This window comes from Brachyhypopomus gauderio, chromosome 13 (genome assembly GCF_052324685.1).
Source record: "Brachyhypopomus gauderio isolate BG-103 chromosome 13, BGAUD_0.2, whole genome shotgun sequence".
In the NCBI taxonomy this organism is placed as follows: Eukaryota; Metazoa; Chordata; class Actinopteri; order Gymnotiformes; family Hypopomidae; genus Brachyhypopomus; species Brachyhypopomus gauderio.
Window position 1 is genome coordinate 10,882,364 of NC_135223.1, and position 19,522 is coordinate 10,901,885.

Consider the following 19,522-nt stretch of genomic DNA (forward strand, 5'->3'; position numbering starts at 1 on the left):
CAAATGCGTTAACCCCCCCCCCCCGTGTCGACAGTTTACGTTCGCCCCCCCCCCCCCCCGTACCGGCCCCTTCAGTGATTGAAAAAATTAAATGTGGCCCGTCATCATTTCTATTTGAGTACCCCTGGCCTAGACTGTCGCTTGTGTGTACTCAGATCTCTAATATTTCTTGTTTGAATCAGCTTTAATAAATGATTAAAAGACACAAGACTGGTGACATTCTTTTTGCATCAAACGGACACGGACGGGAGGAGAGAAAGCGCGACACCTCTTATTCCAAAATGCTACAGTAAAAACACTTGCAAATCACAGGAATTATACATTAGGAAGTGTACTTCAAGAATATTGTGGAGTAATGTGATAATTTGATTTGTGTATTGTACACAGTCCCAAATAGTTAACACAAGCAACCGAATCGTCATGTATCAGGATTTTGCCAACTTATTTGAGTTTCAATATGGGCACATTTAGTTATTTAGATAAGTACAGAACATCAACATTTCAATCTCTCTGCGTCGTTTCCCAAAGCGCTACTGTAATACCGCGTGCATGCGCGTAAGTGAGCTTTCAATGTAGATAGCGCGACGGAGCTTTTGCGAAGTGCAGATGGCGTGTACTCAGTAATAAAACCGTACAATATAACCAGCATATAAGCTTTTATCTTTGTAACAGGAACCACTGAGCTACTAAACAAAAGAACCAAATAGAATTATATTCGTATAGTAGCAAATAAGTAGCTACGTTATCTGGCTGGGTTAGTTAGCGGTAAAACATCCATTATAAAAACAGTTTAACACATTGAATTTTCCACCAACTTAGCCAAGACACGAGATTCAACCGTGAGGTAACGGAACGAACAAAATAGTCTGGTTAAGATTTGGTTAAAAGGTGTTAGTGGTACGTATTACTAAGTTAAGTACTTACAGGTCAACCAGTAGTCCAACACTTCCAAACACTTAACACAGGAAACAATAGGCGCAACTCCACTAAACGCCCGATGCTGATATTGAGAATAAGAAAACTTGTGGTCTGTAATGTCCGATGGTGATGGTAGGTAGAGGTGGGTGGATCGATCCAAATATCGATACCAACGCTGGTATTAATTTTGAGCAATACTCGTGTAAAAATATTGATACTCAATCTTTTTCACTCTCCCGCACGCACCGACTGCTGCGTACGTTGATTTATCAAAGTCTCTTCTCTGTCTGTAAGAGCAGCGTTGCCAACTCCTCAGTAAGGAAAGTCGCTATTGGCTGTCCTAAAAGTCGCTAGAAGTCGCTAAATGACGTCATTACCTAATTTGCATAATATACTTTTTTAAGCTGTAAATGAATAACGTTGGGAGAGAAAAAAGTGAGTAAAAAACACCCTAAATATGTTAGAACTACAAATGAACATCTGTTGCCTTTGAAATAGGCAGTCACTTCTCAAAAGAACTACATGACTTTAATGCTTTGTATAAATCATTTTACGTCAATTACATAGTTTTTTTGCTGTGTTGTTAGAAGTCAACCTTACAATACAGCAATACAGGCAGTATGCCCGTGTATTATATTTAATTTAAGATCTCTAATTATATTTTAACTAGTATAAATTATGTAATAATCACCGTTGATTTGCATGGAGGCTCAAGTTAAAGATATCTGCAAGTAATTACTGACTATCTGAAACGTACATTTCAGATATCTACAATTAAATTATTACTAGTCAAAAAGTCAATTACACATCTCATTTTTTGTTCTGACTAGTCATTATTCTAATTAAAGATATCTTAAACATACTCATTATTTAAGATATCTTAAGCATATTTTTAGATATCTGAAACTAAGATTTGACTAGTGCAAATTAAATATCAGATATCTTGAAAGTAAGTAATAACTAGGTGTGATGCTGGGGGGATATGGCATATGGCAGGCCGTTTTAACATATAATGGGCTTCGTCTGATTATCTGTAATTACATTCTGGATATCTAAATATTAGTTTTGACTAATAACAATTACAATTTGACTATCCAGAATAACAATTCAAGATATCTACATTTGCATTCTACCTAGTAAGAAGAACAATTCAAGATATCTGCAATTTCAATTTGACGGATCAAAACGGCTTTTAAGATATCTAAAATGACGTCACTGGATTCGTCATTTTATGAGTCACACATCCGTAATTCTTATTTAAGATATCTTTAACGTAATTATGACTAGTCAAAATGACTAACGAATCAAGGGGTTAGGCGTGACGCAAATGCAAGTTCTTAGGTAGTTTATTAAACAAAACAAGAGACAGACTACACTGACGAGAACTACAAAGCACAGGAGAATGTACACAACAGAACACCACGTAACAACCAACCAGATGACGACAGAACCACCAAGAGACAGAACTAATCATGATAAACTACGAAGACACACATACCATACGACAGAACTAGAAACCACGGAGTACCAAACAATTAGCTACAAACACTCATGGTACAAATACAAAACAACTGTAAAGTCAAACAGACAGCCTCTATCAATAAACGGTGAACATGACACGAAAGACAAGGCTAAAGGACTAACTAAGCAAACACTGGCAGATGAAACAAAACCACAGAAGGGAACTACCGAACACAGGGAGACTGAACAGGAGGCCAGAAACAGACACAGAGCACAACTAGAACATTAGCAGAAAGGAGAACCAAGTCAGGAAAAGGGGGAAACATGGAACTAGACCACAGAGTACTCACGAAACACAATGACCGACACGGAGGACTGAAACAGATGGGATGATATACTCTGAACAGGGGAGTGAAACGAGATTCAGGTGTGGGCACTCAAGACGGGGGCGGGGCAGACATGAGGGAAAGCACAGAAACAGGGAAACTAGGCGGGACCAGGGAAGAGGGCGGAACTGGACGTAACAATGACATTTTTAGATATCTGAATTAAAGAAGTGCGTGCATTACGCCCCTTTTGCAATGTCGCTGAGTCGTCGAAACTGCTGCCTGTGGAATTTTGGGTGGCTAAAATGGCGTTAGCTGTTCTTGAAAAGAATCATTTTAGTGCGCTTTCTGTGTGCTTAACTACTCAATATGCCGTGTTTCCAGATAGATTTGAGGTATTAAATGATGTTGGATCAGGCTAAAATCAGGTTCCTCTTAGAGTGACCTGTTCTTCATGATGCATTTGTTATTTCTCTGGCCCACCATCAATAAGGGCTTCAATAAGCCTCTGAAACTGCCCCTTTAAATCCGTTAACCTATGCCCACTGCTCAATATGCCATGTTGTGTGCTGGTATTTCTTCTTCCGATTAATTTGTGTTCTAGAACAGCATTTCTGTGTTTTTAGTTTTCAAATCTAAGAATATGTTTCCTTACGTTAGAAATGCTGGCGAATTTAATCATCATGTACAAATCGGGTACAATTGGAACAACTTGAAATAGAAACCATTTACAAAAGGAATGCTTTCATTAAATTTTTATTTTTTTTCTACATTCACAAAATCAGTATGGGAAACAATAACCTCTTAAATGTTTGCTCCTACGCTCATTTGTTTAATCTATCGCTTTTAAACAAAGCGGGCTGCAAACACGCATCGTGAACACACCCTTTTTGAATAAGGAACCACTTAAGCCGCCGAATAAGTAACCAAACGAATCTCAAACTGCGAATAAGTAACCAACTTCAGCGTCGTGAAAAATGGCACAATCTTGAAAGATCTCAACAGTATGGATTATGCGGCACTAAAAATCGTATTAAAAACACGAGAATGCGAGTTCGACTGTCCTGACATCGCGTACAGACCACTGATTAGCTAGGGTGACCAGATGTCCTCTTTTTCCCGGACATGTCCTACTTTTGAGACCTAAAAAATGTCCGGGGGGAATTTCAAAATCGTCCGGGATTTTGTTCGACTTCCTCAAACAAAATACATGTACAGTCATTGTGATTAGAATTGCCACTCCGTTCCATTCCACTTCATTCCAGGTTTCTCTGTAGCGCAAATTAGTCACGTACTTCTCCTCAAATCTATCTACTTTACATTGTGTGTGTGTGTGTGAAGAAGAAAGCGTGGGCCTGCCAGTCTACCCCCGAAGCGAAAGCACGTGTGTCCGCCGGTTCTGCGGCAAAGCCGAAACGAAAGTGAACGTTTACGGCGTTAAAGAAAAAATTCCTGTGCTTTCGCCAGGGTCGTGATCCGTATGAGGAGTGCTTGATGTGTACGGCAGGTACTATGTTGTTTTGTGCTGTTCAATAAATGCAATTTTTACACAGACACTATGTCATTTGTGTCATATCAAACACCGATACACCGATGACCCCGGCAAAAAATGTGTCCTCCTTTTCAGAAACCCAAATCTGGTCACCCTAGATTAGCAAATACAAAGAGTGCCAAGCTTGGCGCCAAAATGCTACGTAAATCTGGGACGTATTGACTAGACAAAATGATTATTGAAGATATCTACAAACACATTCCGACTAGTCAGAATAATTATTCAAGATAACAGAAATAAAAAAAAACGTCTAGATAAAAAAATGTTCAAGATATCTGCAATTTATTTGTAGATATCTTTAAATGACTTTTGACTAGTCAAAAATACAGTTCTGGATATGCCTAACTTTGTTTTGCCTAGTCATTATGGCAAGCCGTTTTAGCTTTTATTCGTATTTTTCTTGATATCAAGAATGTAATTCTTACATGTAAAAATTTTATTTTTGATATCAGGAAAGGAATTCTTACATGTAAAAATTAAATTCTTACTAGTAAATGTTGAATTCTTACATGTAAGAATTACATTCTTGATATCAAAAATAAAATTTTTACATGTAAGAATTCATGACTTTTCCAATTCATTTTGAATGGGGGAAACATTTTTACATGTAAGAATAACATTTTTACTAGTGAAAAATCAGAATTGATTTTTTACTAGTAAGAATGTAATTCGTGATATCAAGAATTATATTTTTGATATCATTAATTTAATTCTTACATGTGGGAATTAAATTCTTACATGTAAAAATGTATTTTTTGATATCAGGAATTACATTTCCGATATAAAAATTTTTATTTCTGATATCAACAATGTAATTCTTGATATCAAAAATTGAATTTTTACATGTGAGAATTCTTATCTTGATATCAAAAATGTTATTTTTACATGTGGGAATTTTGTTTTTGATATCAAGTATTGAATTCTTACATGTAAGAATAAAATTTTTACTAGTACACGTTTATGCAAATGAGTAAATGAAGCGTCTGTTTTAAACCTATCCAATTGTGGCCTGTTGTCACTGTCTGTGGGAGTGCCTCCAAAGATGCAAGGTTGCCAAGTCTGCATCAATCAATCAATCAATCATCAGTTATTTATATAGCGCCTTACACAACCTGAGTTGACCAAAGCGCTGTACACAATAGAAATCAATAATCAATTTGTATGATCTTAAAGATAACATCTGTGTGCAGTTGGTAATGATACAACTTGCAAATAATTCGATGTTGAAAGCCATCCTAAATACGTGTGTTTTAAGTTTGGCTTTAATTATTGGCAGATCAGTGATGGAACGTAGAACAGTAGGCAAGGCATTCCACACAATAGGACCTGCTACCGCGAAAGACCGATCACCCCACTGCTTACACCTAAAAGCTGTCTTTGATATTTGAATCGTTTATAATAAAAGGGTAATGGTTTCTATATATTAATAAAAGCTTTTCATGTTTATAATATTATATGCATTTATGATAGCGTGTATTCTTTTAGCCTTTTGTCTTAAAGAACTTTTAATTTTTCCACTCGGAGCAGGTTGTCTGGCAACCATGCTCCCACTGCGCTAATGATGGGATGTCGGTAATTAGCCATTTTGCAATATGTCAGGTGGAGGTGAGAATCATTCCAACACAGAGCACTCTACTGATTTTACAAGAGTATATAGAGCTGTTGCGGCAGCAAGAAGACAACTTTCCTCTGGCAGAAACACGGAATCAAATCTGTTGTCTAATGTACGGAGCTCATTTTCCCGACGCCGTCGCAACAGTTCTATGAATCTAGGTAGGTTTGCTAGCTAGTCAGCACAAATCCAGTTATGGCAGCTTACATTAGTTAGCTTTGACAAATCCAGGGGTGGGTTTCCCGAAACGTTCGTAGCGCTAAGTACTTCTTAACCTCGTACGTTTCATACGAGGTTAAGAAGTACTTTTGCAAGACTACGCGCTACGAACGTTTCGGGAAACCCACCCCAGGTCAGTTAGTTAGTTAGCGCGAATCCACATATTTTAGCTTAGTTAACACAAATCCACGTATTTTAGCTAGTTAGTACAAATCCACATATGATCGCCAAAGAGCGAGCTAATATGTTCTATTTCTTGGCAGTGTTAGCTATGTTCATTATGTCTGAATATAACCAGTAAATGGAGGTAACTTTAAGTACAATGTTTAACGTATAAGTAAATACACTACAAATGGATCCTTATCTGTGATCTGTAGCTGGTGAGCAAAACTGACTGAACATGTCTTATGGTTATTACAAACATGCCTATTATGTCATGTGTCTTGCAATAGCAAAAATAATATTATGAACAACAGGTGATGGACGTCGACGTGGGAGAAAGCCTGGGCTTAAATGGCAGGTGAAGCTTTTCTTGTTAGAGGATCCTAACCAAACCACTATACCCAGTTCACAGGATTCAGAGGAACTTGAGAAATCTGGTTTAGGTATGGTGATTTTTGTTTTCTTTTTTATTGTCATCAGCAATATTTTTTGATACACTGGTACTTGGGAATACCACTATGATTTGCTACAATCATTCATTCTGCTTTACATTACAGTTAACATAATAGTAGAAGGAGTATACAATAATATAAGGAGTAGAAGTGTCACGTTGAGGACCCCGGCCCCTCCCTTTTGGGCGTGTGTTTACGTAGTCTACGTGCATCGTCTGCGTCTGTGGATATTTCGTGGTGATAGCTATGTCATGTGATAATCCGTCTCACCTGTGAATCGTCTCGTAATCACCTGGGGTTAATGTGGTTTGTCTATTTAATGTGCGCTCGCGCAGTGTCCTGTGCTCGTCGTTGTCTATAGTCTGCACGTTGTGTGCCTGTGTTTGTTTTCTGTGCGCCATTGCGCTATTATTCACAAATAAAACGTGTCATTTGGACCGGAGACCTGGACTCGTGTCTCGTCCTTGCTCCAGCACCCCAGCGTCACAGAACGACGAGCCGACCAGAGACACCCATCATGCCGGGCTACAAAAGCAAGCCCAAGAAGGGCAAGAAGCCTAACAAGCGGCATCCCCGCTCTTCGTTTTCTTCCCCACGCCGCGGGGTTTCGCCGACACTGGCGCAGCTCAGGGAAGACCCGGAGTGCGCGTACCTGCTGTGCGCAGCTCGGGAGACCTCCATACCCGAGCTGGCAGCAGAGTATCGCCAGACGGCTGCACGGGTGTGGCGGGAGAGACATCCCTCGCCTGCCCGTGAGCTTTCGCCTATACGGGTCAGCGTCCCCGAGCTCTATGGCGAGACAGGGACGTCATCAGAGGGCGAGCTCGGGGAGGACCCTCCCTGCGGTGAGGAGGAGGGAACACCCCCGCACCGCGACGCCGCGCCAACGCCAGGACAGCTGGAACGAGACCCGCAGTGCGCCGCCCTGCTAAAGATGGCTCGGGAGACCTCCAGCCCCGAATGGGCGGTGGTGTTCCGCCAGGAAGCAGTGAGGGGCTGGCTGGACAGACACGTGTCTCCTCCCCACGCCCTCTCGTCTCAGAGGGTAGACACCTGCACCGTCAGCGCTACCGCGTCAACCCCGGAGGAGGAGTTCGGTGAGGGGGATTCCCCTGGCGAGGGGGAGGAGCAGGAAGAGGTGGTAGCCGCCTACCTTCCGTCGTTTGATGACGCGTCCACCGTGGACTACGGTGGAGAGGGAGCGGACTACCCCCCCTCGCTCGACGACGCGTCCACCGTGGACTACGGTGGAGAGGGAGTGGACTACCCCCCCTCGCTCGACGACGCGTCCACCGTGGACTACGGTGGAGAGGGAGCGGACTACCCCCCCTCGCTCGACGACGCGTCCACCGTGGACTACGGTGGAGAGGGAGCGGACTACCCCCCGTCGCTCGACGACGCTTCCACCGTAGACTACGGGGAGGAGGAGGAGGAGGAGTCCGAGGAAGAGGACTATCCCCCTCCGCCCGTAGGTCCTTCTTCCGTCATAGAGGGCGGGGAGGAAGACGACCGTCCTCTGTCCGTGTACTCAGGCGTAGAACAGTAGGCAAGGCATTCCACACAATAGGACCTGCTACCGCGAAAGACCGATCACCCCACTGCTTACACCTAAAAGCTGTCTTTGATATTTGAATCGTTTATAATAAAAGGGTAATGGTTTCTATATATTAATAAAAGCTTTTCATGTTTATAATATTATATGCATTTATGATAGCGTGTATTCTTTTAGCCTTTTGTCTTAAAGAACTTTTAATTTTTCCACTCGGAGCAGGTTGTCTGGCAACCATGCTCCCACTGCGCTAATGATGGGATGTCGGTAATTAGCCATTTTGCAATATGTCAGGTGGAGGTGAGAATCATTCCAACACAGAGCACTCTACTGATTTTACAAGAGTATATAGAGCTGTTGCGGCAGCAAGAAGACAACTTTCCTCTGGCAGAAACACGGAATCAAATCTGTTGTCTAATGTACGGAGCTCATTTTCCCGACGCCGTCGCAACAGTTCTATGAATCTAGGTAGGTTTGCTAGCTAGTCAGCACAAATCCAGTTATGGCAGCTTACATTAGTTAGCTTTGACAAATCCAGGGGTGGGTTTCCCGAAACGTTCGTAGCGCTAAGTACTTCTTAACCTCGTACGTTTCATACGAGGTTAAGAAGTACTTTTGCAAGACTACGCGCTACGAACGTTTCGGGAAACCCACCCCAGGTCAGTTAGTTAGTTAGCGCGAATCCACATATTTTAGCTTAGTTAACACAAATCCACGTATTTTAGCTAGTTAGTACAAATCCACATATGATCGCCAAAGAGCGAGCTAATATGTTCTATTTCTTGGCAGTGTTAGCTATGTTCATTATGTCTGAATATAACCAGTAAATGGAGGTAACTTTAAGTACAATGTTTAACGTATAAGTAAATACACTACAAATGGATCCTTATCTGTGATCTGTAGCTGGTGAGCAAAACTGACTGAACATGTCTTATGGTTATTACAAACATGCCTATTATGTCATGTGTCTTGCAATAGCAAAAATAATATTATGAACAACAGGTGATGGACGTCGACGTGGGAGAAAGCCTGGGCTTAAATGGCAGGTGAAGCTTTTCTTGTTAGAGGATCCTAACCAAACCACTATACCCAGTTCACAGGATTCAGAGGAACTTGAGAAATCTGGTTTAGGTATGGTGATTTTTGTTTTCTTTTTTATTGTCATCAGCAATATTTTTTGATACACTGGTACTTGGGAATACCACTATGATTTGCTACAATCATTCATTCTGCTTTACATTACAGTTAACATAATAGTAGAAGGAGTATACAATAATATAAGGAGTAGAAGTGTCACGTTGAGGACCCCGGCCCCTCCCTTTTGGGCGTGTGTTTACGTAGTCTACGTGCATCGTCTGCGTCTGTGGATATTTCGTGGTGATAGCTATGTCATGTGATAATCCGTCTCACCTGTGAATCGTCTCGTAATCACCTGGGGTTAATGTGGTTTGTCTATTTAATGTGCGCTCGCGCAGTGTCCTGTGCTCGTCGTTGTCTATAGTCTGCACGTTGTGTGCCTGTGTTTGTTTTCTGTGCGCCATTGCGCTATTATTCACAAATAAAACGTGTCATTTGGACCGGAGACCTGGACTCGTGTCTCGTCCTTGCTCCAGCACCCCAGCGTCACAGAACGACGAGCCGACCAGAGACACCCATCATGCCGGGCTACAAAAGCAAGCCCAAGAAGGGCAAGAAGCCTAACAAGCGGCATCCCCGCTCTTCGTTTTCTTCCCCACGCCGCGGGGTTTCGCCGACACTGGCGCAGCTCAGGGAAGACCCGGAGTGCGCGTACCTGCTGTGCGCAGCTCGGGAGACCTCCATACCCGAGCTGGCAGCAGAGTATCGCCAGACGGCTGCACGGGTGTGGCGGGAGAGACATCCCTCGCCTGCCCGTGAGCTTTCGCCTATACGGGTCAGCGTCCCCGAGCTCTATGGCGAGACAGGGACGTCATCAGAGGGCGAGCTCGGGGAGGACCCTCCCTGCGGTGAGGAGGAGGGAACACCCCCGCACCGCGACGCCGCGCCAACGCCAGGACAGCTGGAACGAGACCCGCAGTGCGCCGCCCTGCTAAAGATGGCTCGGGAGACCTCCAGCCCCGAATGGGCGGTGGTGTTCCGCCAGGAAGCAGTGAGGGGCTGGCTGGACAGACACGTGTCTCCTCCCCACGCCCTCTCGTCTCAGAGGGTAGACACCTGCACCGTCAGCGCTACCGCGTCAACCCCGGAGGAGGAGTTCGGTGAGGGGGATTCCCCTGGCGAGGGGGAGGAGCAGGAAGAGGTGGTAGCCGCCTACCTTCCGTCGTTTGATGACGCGTCCACCGTGGACTACGGTGGAGAGGGAGCGGACTACCCCCCCTCGCTCGACGACGCGTCCACCGTGGACTACGGTGGAGAGGGAGTGGACTACCCCCCCTCGCTCGACGACGCGTCCACCGTGGACTACGGTGGAGAGGGAGCGGACTACCCCCCCTCGCTCGACGACGCGTCCACCGTGGACTACGGTGGAGAGGGAGCGGACTACCCCCCGTCGCTCGACGACGCTTCCACCGTAGACTACGGGGAGGAGGAGGAGGAGGAGTCCGAGGAAGAGGACTATCCCCCTCCGCCCGTAGGTCCTTCTTCCGTCATAGAGGGCGGGGAGGAAGACGACCGTCCTCTGTCCGTGTACTCAGGCGTCTCTGAGTACACGGACAGCGAACTGTGCTCGGAGGAGGAGGACGGTCCACCCTCCTCTGAGTGTTCTGCGGGGACTGTAAAGGGGAGATGGACCCCGTCCGCGGATCGCTCAGGAGGAGAGAGCATGGAGTGCTCCCGGGGTGGCAGCCCGGAGCAGCCCATGGAATGGAGCCGTGGCAGCGAGACGGAGGATATGGAGGTGGACATCCCAGAGGGCCAGCCGAGGGGAGAGTCCGTCCGCCGCGCTGCAAGGGGCGCGTACGACCGCCGCGCGGCTCCGGGCGCGTCAGCCCGCCGCGCCGCACCGGGCGCGTCAGCCCGCCGCGCCGCACCGGGCGCGTCAGCCCGCCGCGCCGCACCTGGCACGTCAGCCCGCCGCACCGCACCGGGCGCGTCAGCACGCCGCGCCGCACCGGGCGCGTCAGGCCGCCGCGCCGCGCCGCACCTGGCGCGTCAGCCCGCCGCGCCGCACCGGGATCGTCAGCCCGCCGCGCCGCACCGGGCTCGTCAGCCCGCCGCGCTGCACCCGGTGGAGGGAACGCAGCGAAAGCAGGAGGAGGACTGCCCACTGCAGCACCAGCAGCGCCGGATCTCTCTCCCCTGCTCGCGCTCCTCCTGGCGCGAAGCCTGGTGCCTGTTTCCTGTTTGTCAGTCCCAATGTTTGTGAGTGTTCCCGTCTGTGTGTCAAATCCCCTTTTCCCGTTTATTCCTCTGTGTGTGAGCGTGCCTGTTTGTGTGTTTGTGAATGTGCCGTTGAATGTGTTTAACGTCTTTTCCCCCGTCTTCCCAGGGAAGGTGTGCTAGGCGATTCGTGATGGACGCTTCGCCAAGGGCAGTCACCTCCCAGACGCAGGACTGAGCGCGTCGGATCCGCCCATCGTCGTGGGTTCGGGGCACTCGGTCCTGTTGGCACCCCGGGACGGGTAGTGCCCTTGGAGGGGGCGTCTGTCACGTTGAGGACCCCGGCCCCTCCCTTTTGGGCGTGTGTTTACGTAGTCTACGTGCATCGTCTGCGTCTGTGGATATTTCGTGGTGATAGCTATGTCATGTGATAATCCGTCTCACCTGTGAATCGTCTCGTAATCACCTGGGGTTAATGTGGTTTGTCTATTTAATGTGCGCTCGCGCAGTGTCCTGTGCTCGTCGTTGTCTATAGTCTGCACGTTGTGTGCCTGTGTTTGTTTTCTGTGCGCCATTGCGCTATTATTCACAAATAAAACGTGTCGTTTGGACCGGAGACCTGGACTCGTGTCTCGTCCTTGCTCCAGCACCCCAGCGTCACAAGAAGCTGTAATTGATTACATGAAAGTGTAAAGGCATTTAGACTTTTGTGTTGCTCATGTTGTAACATTTCCCTTTACTAATCCTGTCATCTTTTTACAGGAAGCGGGAACAGTGACTTAGGTCATGAGCATAAGACCGTTGATTTGTCATGGTCCTTGGCAGAACTCAATACATTCATCTGCCAAAGCTTTGAGAGCGTAAGCCTAAATGTGACCGGCTTTCGTCTTGCCAGAGCTACAAAAGCAAAGAAACTGCTAGTTGTCCAGGCCAACTCCGTCAAAGACTTGAAGCGACAAATTGGAAGAAGCAGACTTTATATACTGCCCAATTCAAACTTATCGCTATCTAGACAGGTGAGTTCTGATTGATTACATTGCATCTTTTATTAAAGTGAACTTTTAATATGCAAAACTGTTATTCAGCAGCTTCGTATTAACATGTGTCAGTGATCTGTTTTATTTTGCATGAGCAACTTGATTATGAAATACTGAAAATGTTCATGCAGGATGGAGAATCACTGAATGAGAGTAGTGAAGGAAGATCAAGTGTTAGTTCTGCAGCCGTGGTAAGATGCAGTCCAGTTCTTTCACAGCTATACCTGGTAGAAGCTAAGTCAAGTACTAATATTTATTGAAGGGAACTTATTGGGAAATATTCCATAGATTAGGAATATTAGGATAAGGGTAGTTCTCAGTCAACTAATAAGTAGTGGTATAATTTGTAGTTGTTTAACCTAATTACCGGTATGTTAAAATTTGATTTCTTAATTCCTTTATGAGGTAAATATCTAGGCATGAAACATTATTGAAATAATTCTTACAGGTCTCTCTCAATGTGCATTCTGAAATGGTTAGAAGTGCAGTGACATCAGTAGAGAGTAATATTGTTGACCTGACAGATGAGGTGGTAAGCTACATCTATGAACACATTATATTGACATTTTATAAATAATGTAAATCTGTAGAAAAATGTATATTTAACAGTGCTGTTTGATGTAGGATGGAAATAGAGGCTACATATATGTAAATGCAGGCACTCCTGAGGTAATTACACATTTGCTTGAAACGTTTCATGCATTTTCTTTTTATAAACATTTAAATTATTTTTTAACATTTTTTGTTTGTTTGTTCACCATCCGTTGATTCAGGTGTTCTACAGAACAAATCAGCCAGTTGAAGGAGAAACAACTACTCAGAACCGATATTGCTCATGTTCAGATTGCAGTGTTTTTTTAACTTCTATTACATTCCTATTACTAGTTAAATTTAGTTGATTGTAAGACTCTTTTGATGTTACTTTAACCTATATTGTTTTTCATCAGAGAGTGCGGGCATTTCAATTTTTTTTGTACCCATCTCAACAGGACTGGCCAGTCTTTGCTTTCTGAGAGTACACTGGAAGTGACACTTGAGCATTATCCAGTGGCAAGCTCTCCTGTGAGTCCCAGTTATGAGAGTATTTAGACACATTGATACCCATGTTTATTACTTTGTTAGTAAATATGCAGCAGGTCTGCTTTGTGTTTATAATGCAGACTCCTTTGTTATGTCAAAACCTTTTCAAGCAGATACACGGGAGCTTTCCAACAACTGTAGGAGTGTCCCACAGTCAGTTCACAGCAATCAGGTTCTCAAACATTTATAACCCTGAGCTATAAAGGCTATCATTGTTCTTTGTGAACTGACACTAAAACATTGAAATTCCATATAATTGAAAGAGCACTAGGTGTAGTGTTATAACATTCCCACTAAATATCAGTAACTTAATTTCACCTATCTTTGTTTAGAGAGCTCACTGTTTCTAAAGAATTGGGAGAATAGTGGTCATTCACAGATCAGTGTGAGATTTGTCTTCAGCTTATACAGAAGTCCATGTCTTGCTGAATCAAAGTTTAAATGTTTCTGCAAAACTGAAGGTAATGTTTTTTGACGCACCATGTGTGTAAATGGATGTAGAGCTAAATATAGCAATATGGGTTTTTGTTTTGTTTCTTTTTTGTACATGCAGTGAGATATTACAAGACAGTGAACCTGATGAGGACACCCAAATGCTGTCGTCTCCAAAACGTCCATATAGTCCATCTAACGTGAGTTGAAAAATGTCGCTGTATCCACAGTGCATGATTGCATGCTAGAAGAAGTTAAACTGAAATTTAAAGTTGCTTCTGTTATGGTTATTTTTTCTTGTTTAAAGGAAGTGGAAAACCTTGCTGATATCATTGGAGAATTCAGGAAGGAAAACATCAGTGAGCATTCTACACTGATAGTTGTGGCAAGAAGGAGGCGAATTCTACACAGTGCCATCACAGCTCTGAACAAGGGCTATTTTGATTGGCACAAATGTCCACGGATTGAATTTGTGGGTGAGATGGCTGATGATTTTGGAGGGCCCACAAGAGAATTCTTCAGGTTGGAGTTACATTACCATTAATTAAGTCTTCTTTTTGTTTTGCACGCGTCATACTGGAAAACTATCATTTAAAAAAGTTATGAATTATCATTTTTAACCATCTAATGTACAGTGACCACCTTTTCATTTATTTCATTCACGGTTATAGTGGCATTAGGAACAAGCAGATAATTTTTCTGGACATATTGCTGAGAAGATTAGATGGAAATGATATCATATGCAAACCCATATGAGCTTGAGAAAAGCTCTGATATATAAAGTGGGGTTAAAAATAAATTAAAAGATGTAAAAAAAAAAAAACAAAGCATCCACCAAAATTGCCCCATCAGAAGGGCAATTGGAAGATTAAACTCTGACCTTTGCCAAAATGAATGCACTTTACGTGCAAGTGTAAGGAAGAAATACATGCAAAACCAGAGAAACTGGTGAATTAGCAATGGTTTATTTTATCATTGTGGAGCATCAGTAGTATTTTAAACATGCCCTCCTAAATGGTGGGGCCAATATTTAGGACCATTAGATAGAAATAATATTCTTTGCCATGTTCTTATTGTTTTACTGGAGATGACCCAGTTGTATGTTTTATTGAGTTAATTTTATGCTGTATTTGAAAAAAATTTTATGCTGTAATTTCCTTTTGTTTCTTGGTAGGCTTTTAATGAAGGACGTGCAGTCTACTTTGGGCATTTTCGAGGGACAGCCAGGCAACCTTTTTTTTTCTTATGATCAGGCAGCCCTAGAAAAGGGAAAGTCAGGGTTCCCACGGGTCCTTGAAATCCTTGAAAGTTTGTGAATCTGAAGAAATAAGTTCAAGGCCCTGGAAAGTTTTTGAAAACAGGCATAAAAGATGGCCGTCCTTGAATGTCCTTGAATATTTTGGGTGGGTTTGAAATTTCACATGGATGAAGACCACAGTCAAGGAATAATAGGGCACAGTTGGTAGGAACTCAATATTTACAAAAGATTGCTATGAAAAAGATTGTCATAATGTTTTAAATTTCTCATCCTTTGTTGAAAAATATGATCTGATATAATAGTTGTTATAAAGATTTTAAGAACATCTGCAAAGTGATTCCTTTAGCATTAATTCAATTAATCAAAAATGTCATTTTATATTCAGAGTTGACTGTTTCGATGCCCGTGTTAAAAGTGAATGACTAACTTAGTTGACTTCAATAACAAGAGTATCACTGATGGTATGAGACAAAAGATGTAATAGAGATTATTTCAAGAAACATCCTAATACAAATTATAAAACCACAATGGCTTGTCAAATGGCCCATATCTTCTGAAGTAAAAGACTCATTTCAAAATAATAAATAAGATAATAAATAAGATATATCCTATAGCCATGTTTCTTGAAAGAAGATTTAAACGTTATGTGGATTCATGTACCTTTTGTAAGTCAGAAGATGAATTCCAGGAGCATTTGTTTTTTTATGTTAACATTCACAAAGTTTTTGCATGGACACTAGAAACTCGATTAATCTCAAACTTAACATTCTTTCTTTTGATACCATTTTACTTTATGTGGAAAACGTAAGTTCAGATTTCTCTGATGCCATAAATGTAGTCGTACTTTTAGCAAAATACCACATTCACTACAGTAAGTGGAATGGTTAAAAGCCTTCTTTTCTCTTTATGAATGAATTAAATTCATATTACTCTTCATTAAGTAGATAAAAAAACTTGTAAAATGTTAGAATCAACTCACACCAGATTTCTCTAGAAATCTATAGTTCTAATCTCATTATATGGCTTTGCTCCTCTGTTTTATGTATGTACTGTATATGTATGTGCATATGTGTATTATTGTTATTAGGCCTATTTGTCTACTTGTCATTATTTTGCCAGCACAAGTTCATTTAAAATTATATTGATTCTACAGGGCCTATGCTGACTTTTACTTTGCAAAAGTTTGGTCATTCTCCTGTAGAGAAATTTGTTTGTTTGTTCAACACCGAAAGCTAGTGTTTCCTGTATGTAGTTAATGTATGTGTAGCCGCTTTACGTGAATGTCACCTTCTCACAGGTCCACTGCTAAATTGCCAGTCATGTTGAGTGTGAATTAAGTTTTCATTTAATCAGCGCTTAATGTCATGCACAGAACATTTCAGGATGCATGACTTAAAATGGCATTCGGTCTTTTGAATTTGCATTGAATTAACATTGTTTTTTGACAACATATTCAGGGGTAACAGTAGGTAAATGGTGCCAGGTGCAGGTCCTTGAATTTGAGGACATTGGTCCTGGAAAGTCATTGAAAGGTCCTTGAATTTGATGTTAACCAAGGTGTGGGAACCCTGGAAAGTATTATACTGGTGGGAAGTTGATTGCCTGGTCCCTGTTGCATGGGGGACCAAGCATTAAGGCATTACATCCCAGCCTTTATCAGTTAATGTGTGGTCAGGCTCCAGATCTTGAAGGATTTGATATTGCCAGCTTGCCAGACAACTCTGTGCAGGACAAGCTTCAACAGGTATTCTGACACTATGCAGTTTTTTTTTTTTTTTTTTTTTTTTTTTTTTTGCTTTGTTGTAATTTTTTTAAAGAGGAGATTTTTAACATGTTTTAACAGGGGAGAAAAATAACTATTACTTTAAATATTACTAATTGTTATTCTCATCAAAATATTACAGTATATAGAAATGTAAAGATATAAACAGGAGTTTGTTTCTCTTGTGTTGTCTTCTTAGATTGAAAAATGTAAAACTGAGGAGGACTGGAAAGATCTGCAGGAGAGTCTGGGTGATTGGATTGCAGACTGTGGAGTGCCAGGGGTATATGAAGCCAAGGTTCTTAATATTCCACAGATCATCTCACAAATTGTGAAACATTTTATCTTTCACAGGTATTATTCCTAGAGCTGTCCCGGATTCAATGTGTTGTGTCTTCTATTTCTATATAATCTGTGCTTTAATAGTAAATAAGCTTTGTTGACTAACATCATTGCTTATTGATAACAATGGACAGATCCTTACTAACTGGTGACATCCTTCCATCTAATTATCACTATGCATGATTTTATTTTAATCATTTATTTCATTTATGTTTCAGAACTGCAAACATGGTGGAGCAGTTTAAACAAGGGATCAACTCTTGTGGTAAACTTTGGGAAACTGTGGAGAGATACTGGAAAGCATTTCAGTGCCTGTTTACACATACAGAGGAGCAACTGACAAGAGCAGCCTTCCGATGTTTTTTTGATATCTTTTGGAGTGATGAGGGGGCAAACAACAAGGAAGCGGAAGAGGACACTATATTTGCATGGGAGTGTCTTCTCAACAGTGTGCAAGGTCAAAATCAATTGTCACACAATTGTCATTATGAAATTGATTATGCAGTTATGTACTTTGTCTTAACCTGTAACGTTAATATAATAGATGTGTACTGCTATGTTAAAAATAAATAAATCAACATGAATCTTATTGTGGAGCCACCTTTAAAACACAGTGCTTACGCCATTAAATCTGAGTCATGGCATTAAAAACATATTCCTGTTTTGGCGTTTATGCAATTGTGTGTCTGTATTTTAACAGAAAAAGAAACTCCCTTCACCTTTGAGGACCTATTGGTGTTTGTCACGGGAGCAGATGCAATACCACCTCTTGGTTTTCCGCAGCGACTTCAAATCCAGTTTTATGACCAGGAGGAAAGAGGAAGTCGTTTTCCTTATGCTTCAACTTGCTCTATGACACTGTTCCATCCCCGTGGTGTACAGAATGAAGGGGAGCTACTTGATCTGATGACCAATGCTGTACTTGGATCATTTGGATTTGGAAAGGTTTAGATTATATCTCAAACATGCTTCAGCCGGCTAGAAAAAGAGAGACTGAAATATTTCCATATCAAGTTTCACAGAAATTTCATGTTTGCCATTTTGCAAAAAAAAAAAAAAAAAGTGCTGTCTAAGGATTCAGTATTGAGCCTGTTTTAGATATTTAGGCATTGGATTACTGACACAAGTTGTTGAGATAAAGAATATTTTTTTCTTTTATTTTTCACATTTTATTTGACATTTGTTTAGCTTTGGAAGAGTTTCTGTATTGGCATTACAGTTTTACATTTTTGTCACAATGTACATGTCAGAAGAACAAGAGTTAAGTAAATCTTTATTGTAATTAACATGGCTTCTCTATGTAGTATGATTGAGTTTTCCATTTTTCTTCAATCTGCTTATTGTTCGCTTCCCAACCAGGACTACACATTGTTGCTGTATATACAATATTCTTGTATATGTATAAAAATATACATTTTTTATATAGTCTTCACATTCTTCAATCAAACTTTTAGTTAAAAGTTCAGAAAGCATTAGGCTGAAAGCATAGTGGTGATCTCTCTACAGCAAGTTACGTATTTGTCTTTTAGGTCTGTAATTCCTGTGAGAACATCCTGAAGAGTCCGTTGTTGTTCTTGATTAAGACCGATGTGTGGTCGACTCACTACTACTGCCTGGTCAAAGACTTCCTCTTCGGCTTCTAACTGCTCCAGCTGCACACCATGATGTGCCAACAGTATTTCCAAGCTGTCCTCACTGTAAGGATTCTCACCAAAGACATTGTTGATTGCAGTGCTGTCTGCTTGCTGGCTGCCAATCATGCCCTCCAGCCACATTTGGTTAGGGGTGTGAGAATGTTCACTGCGCATGCTGTGGTTGTTCCATGCCTTCCTGAAAGTTTCCAATCTCTCTGTAATTTCTGGAAGATACACTGTTTGGAGTGAGTATTTATGTATTTCATTGTCTGGTTCCAAAAGGCCTTCATCTTCATAAGAGTAAAACAAGTTGTAATAGTAATGGATGACTTGTGTGAACACATCCCTCCAGAGGCGTTCAATTCGCTGATTGTGAACTGATAGCCCAGTAATGTGGCTCCCTCGTCCTTCCCCATTCAAAAGGTTCAT

The 19,522-nt window shown here is 42.1% G+C and overlaps 1 protein-coding gene and 6 long non-coding RNA genes across 10 annotated transcripts in view; 6 read left to right on the plus strand and 1 right to left on the minus strand.

The window, feature by feature from the left end:
* The window catches only part of LOC143473720 (uncharacterized), a 40,588-nt gene extending 39,023 nt beyond the window's left edge, over nucleotides 1–1,565 (minus strand). Inside the window, exon 1 of the mRNA XM_076970829.1 lies at nucleotides 925–1,565. The gene's annotated coding sequence lies outside the window, so the exon portion shown is untranslated. The remainder of the gene's footprint in view (nucleotides 1–924) is intronic.
* Nucleotides 1,566–5,169: 3,604 nt separating this feature from the next.
* Nucleotides 5,170–6,721, plus strand: LOC143473902 (uncharacterized). The gene is made up of 3 exons (XR_013120645.1): nucleotides 5,170–5,663; nucleotides 5,785–6,030; nucleotides 6,565–6,721. It is a non-coding gene; the product is annotated as an uncharacterized LOC143473902 (long non-coding RNA).
* A 1,539-nt stretch (nucleotides 6,722–8,260) lies between these two features.
* LOC143473977 (uncharacterized) lies at nucleotides 8,261–9,402 on the plus strand. Its single transcript, XR_013120664.1, has 3 exons — nucleotides 8,261–8,352; nucleotides 8,474–8,719; nucleotides 9,254–9,402. It is a non-coding gene; the product is annotated as an uncharacterized LOC143473977 (long non-coding RNA).
* Nucleotides 9,403–12,314: 2,912 nt separating this feature from the next.
* LOC143474364 (uncharacterized) lies at nucleotides 12,315–13,411 on the plus strand. The gene is made up of 4 exons (XR_013120746.1): nucleotides 12,315–12,776; nucleotides 13,034–13,117; nucleotides 13,210–13,254; nucleotides 13,359–13,411. It is a non-coding gene; the product is annotated as an uncharacterized LOC143474364 (long non-coding RNA).
* A 158-nt stretch (nucleotides 13,412–13,569) lies between these two features.
* Nucleotides 13,570–15,364, plus strand: LOC143473616 (uncharacterized). Of its 4 annotated transcripts, none has more exons than XR_013120585.1 (5): nucleotides 13,570–13,647; nucleotides 13,779–13,837; nucleotides 14,219–14,297; nucleotides 14,405–14,619; nucleotides 15,272–15,364. It is a non-coding gene; the product is annotated as an uncharacterized LOC143473616 (long non-coding RNA). The 4 variants fall into 4 exon arrangements; XR_013120587.1 differs by having other exon boundaries at nucleotides 13,586–13,647; nucleotides 13,776–13,837; XR_013120586.1 differs by lacking the exon at nucleotides 13,779–13,837.
* A 1,573-nt stretch (nucleotides 15,365–16,937) lies between these two features.
* Nucleotides 16,938–17,811, plus strand: LOC143473587 (uncharacterized). Its single transcript, XR_013120553.1, has 3 exons — nucleotides 16,938–17,099; nucleotides 17,317–17,471; nucleotides 17,678–17,811. It is a non-coding gene; the product is annotated as an uncharacterized LOC143473587 (long non-coding RNA).
* A 9-nt stretch (nucleotides 17,812–17,820) lies between these two features.
* Nucleotides 17,821–19,500, plus strand: LOC143473588 (uncharacterized). Its single transcript, XR_013120554.1, has 2 exons — nucleotides 17,821–17,916; nucleotides 18,160–19,500. It is a non-coding gene; the product is annotated as an uncharacterized LOC143473588 (long non-coding RNA).
* The last annotated feature ends 22 nt before the right edge of the window (nucleotides 19,501–19,522 follow it).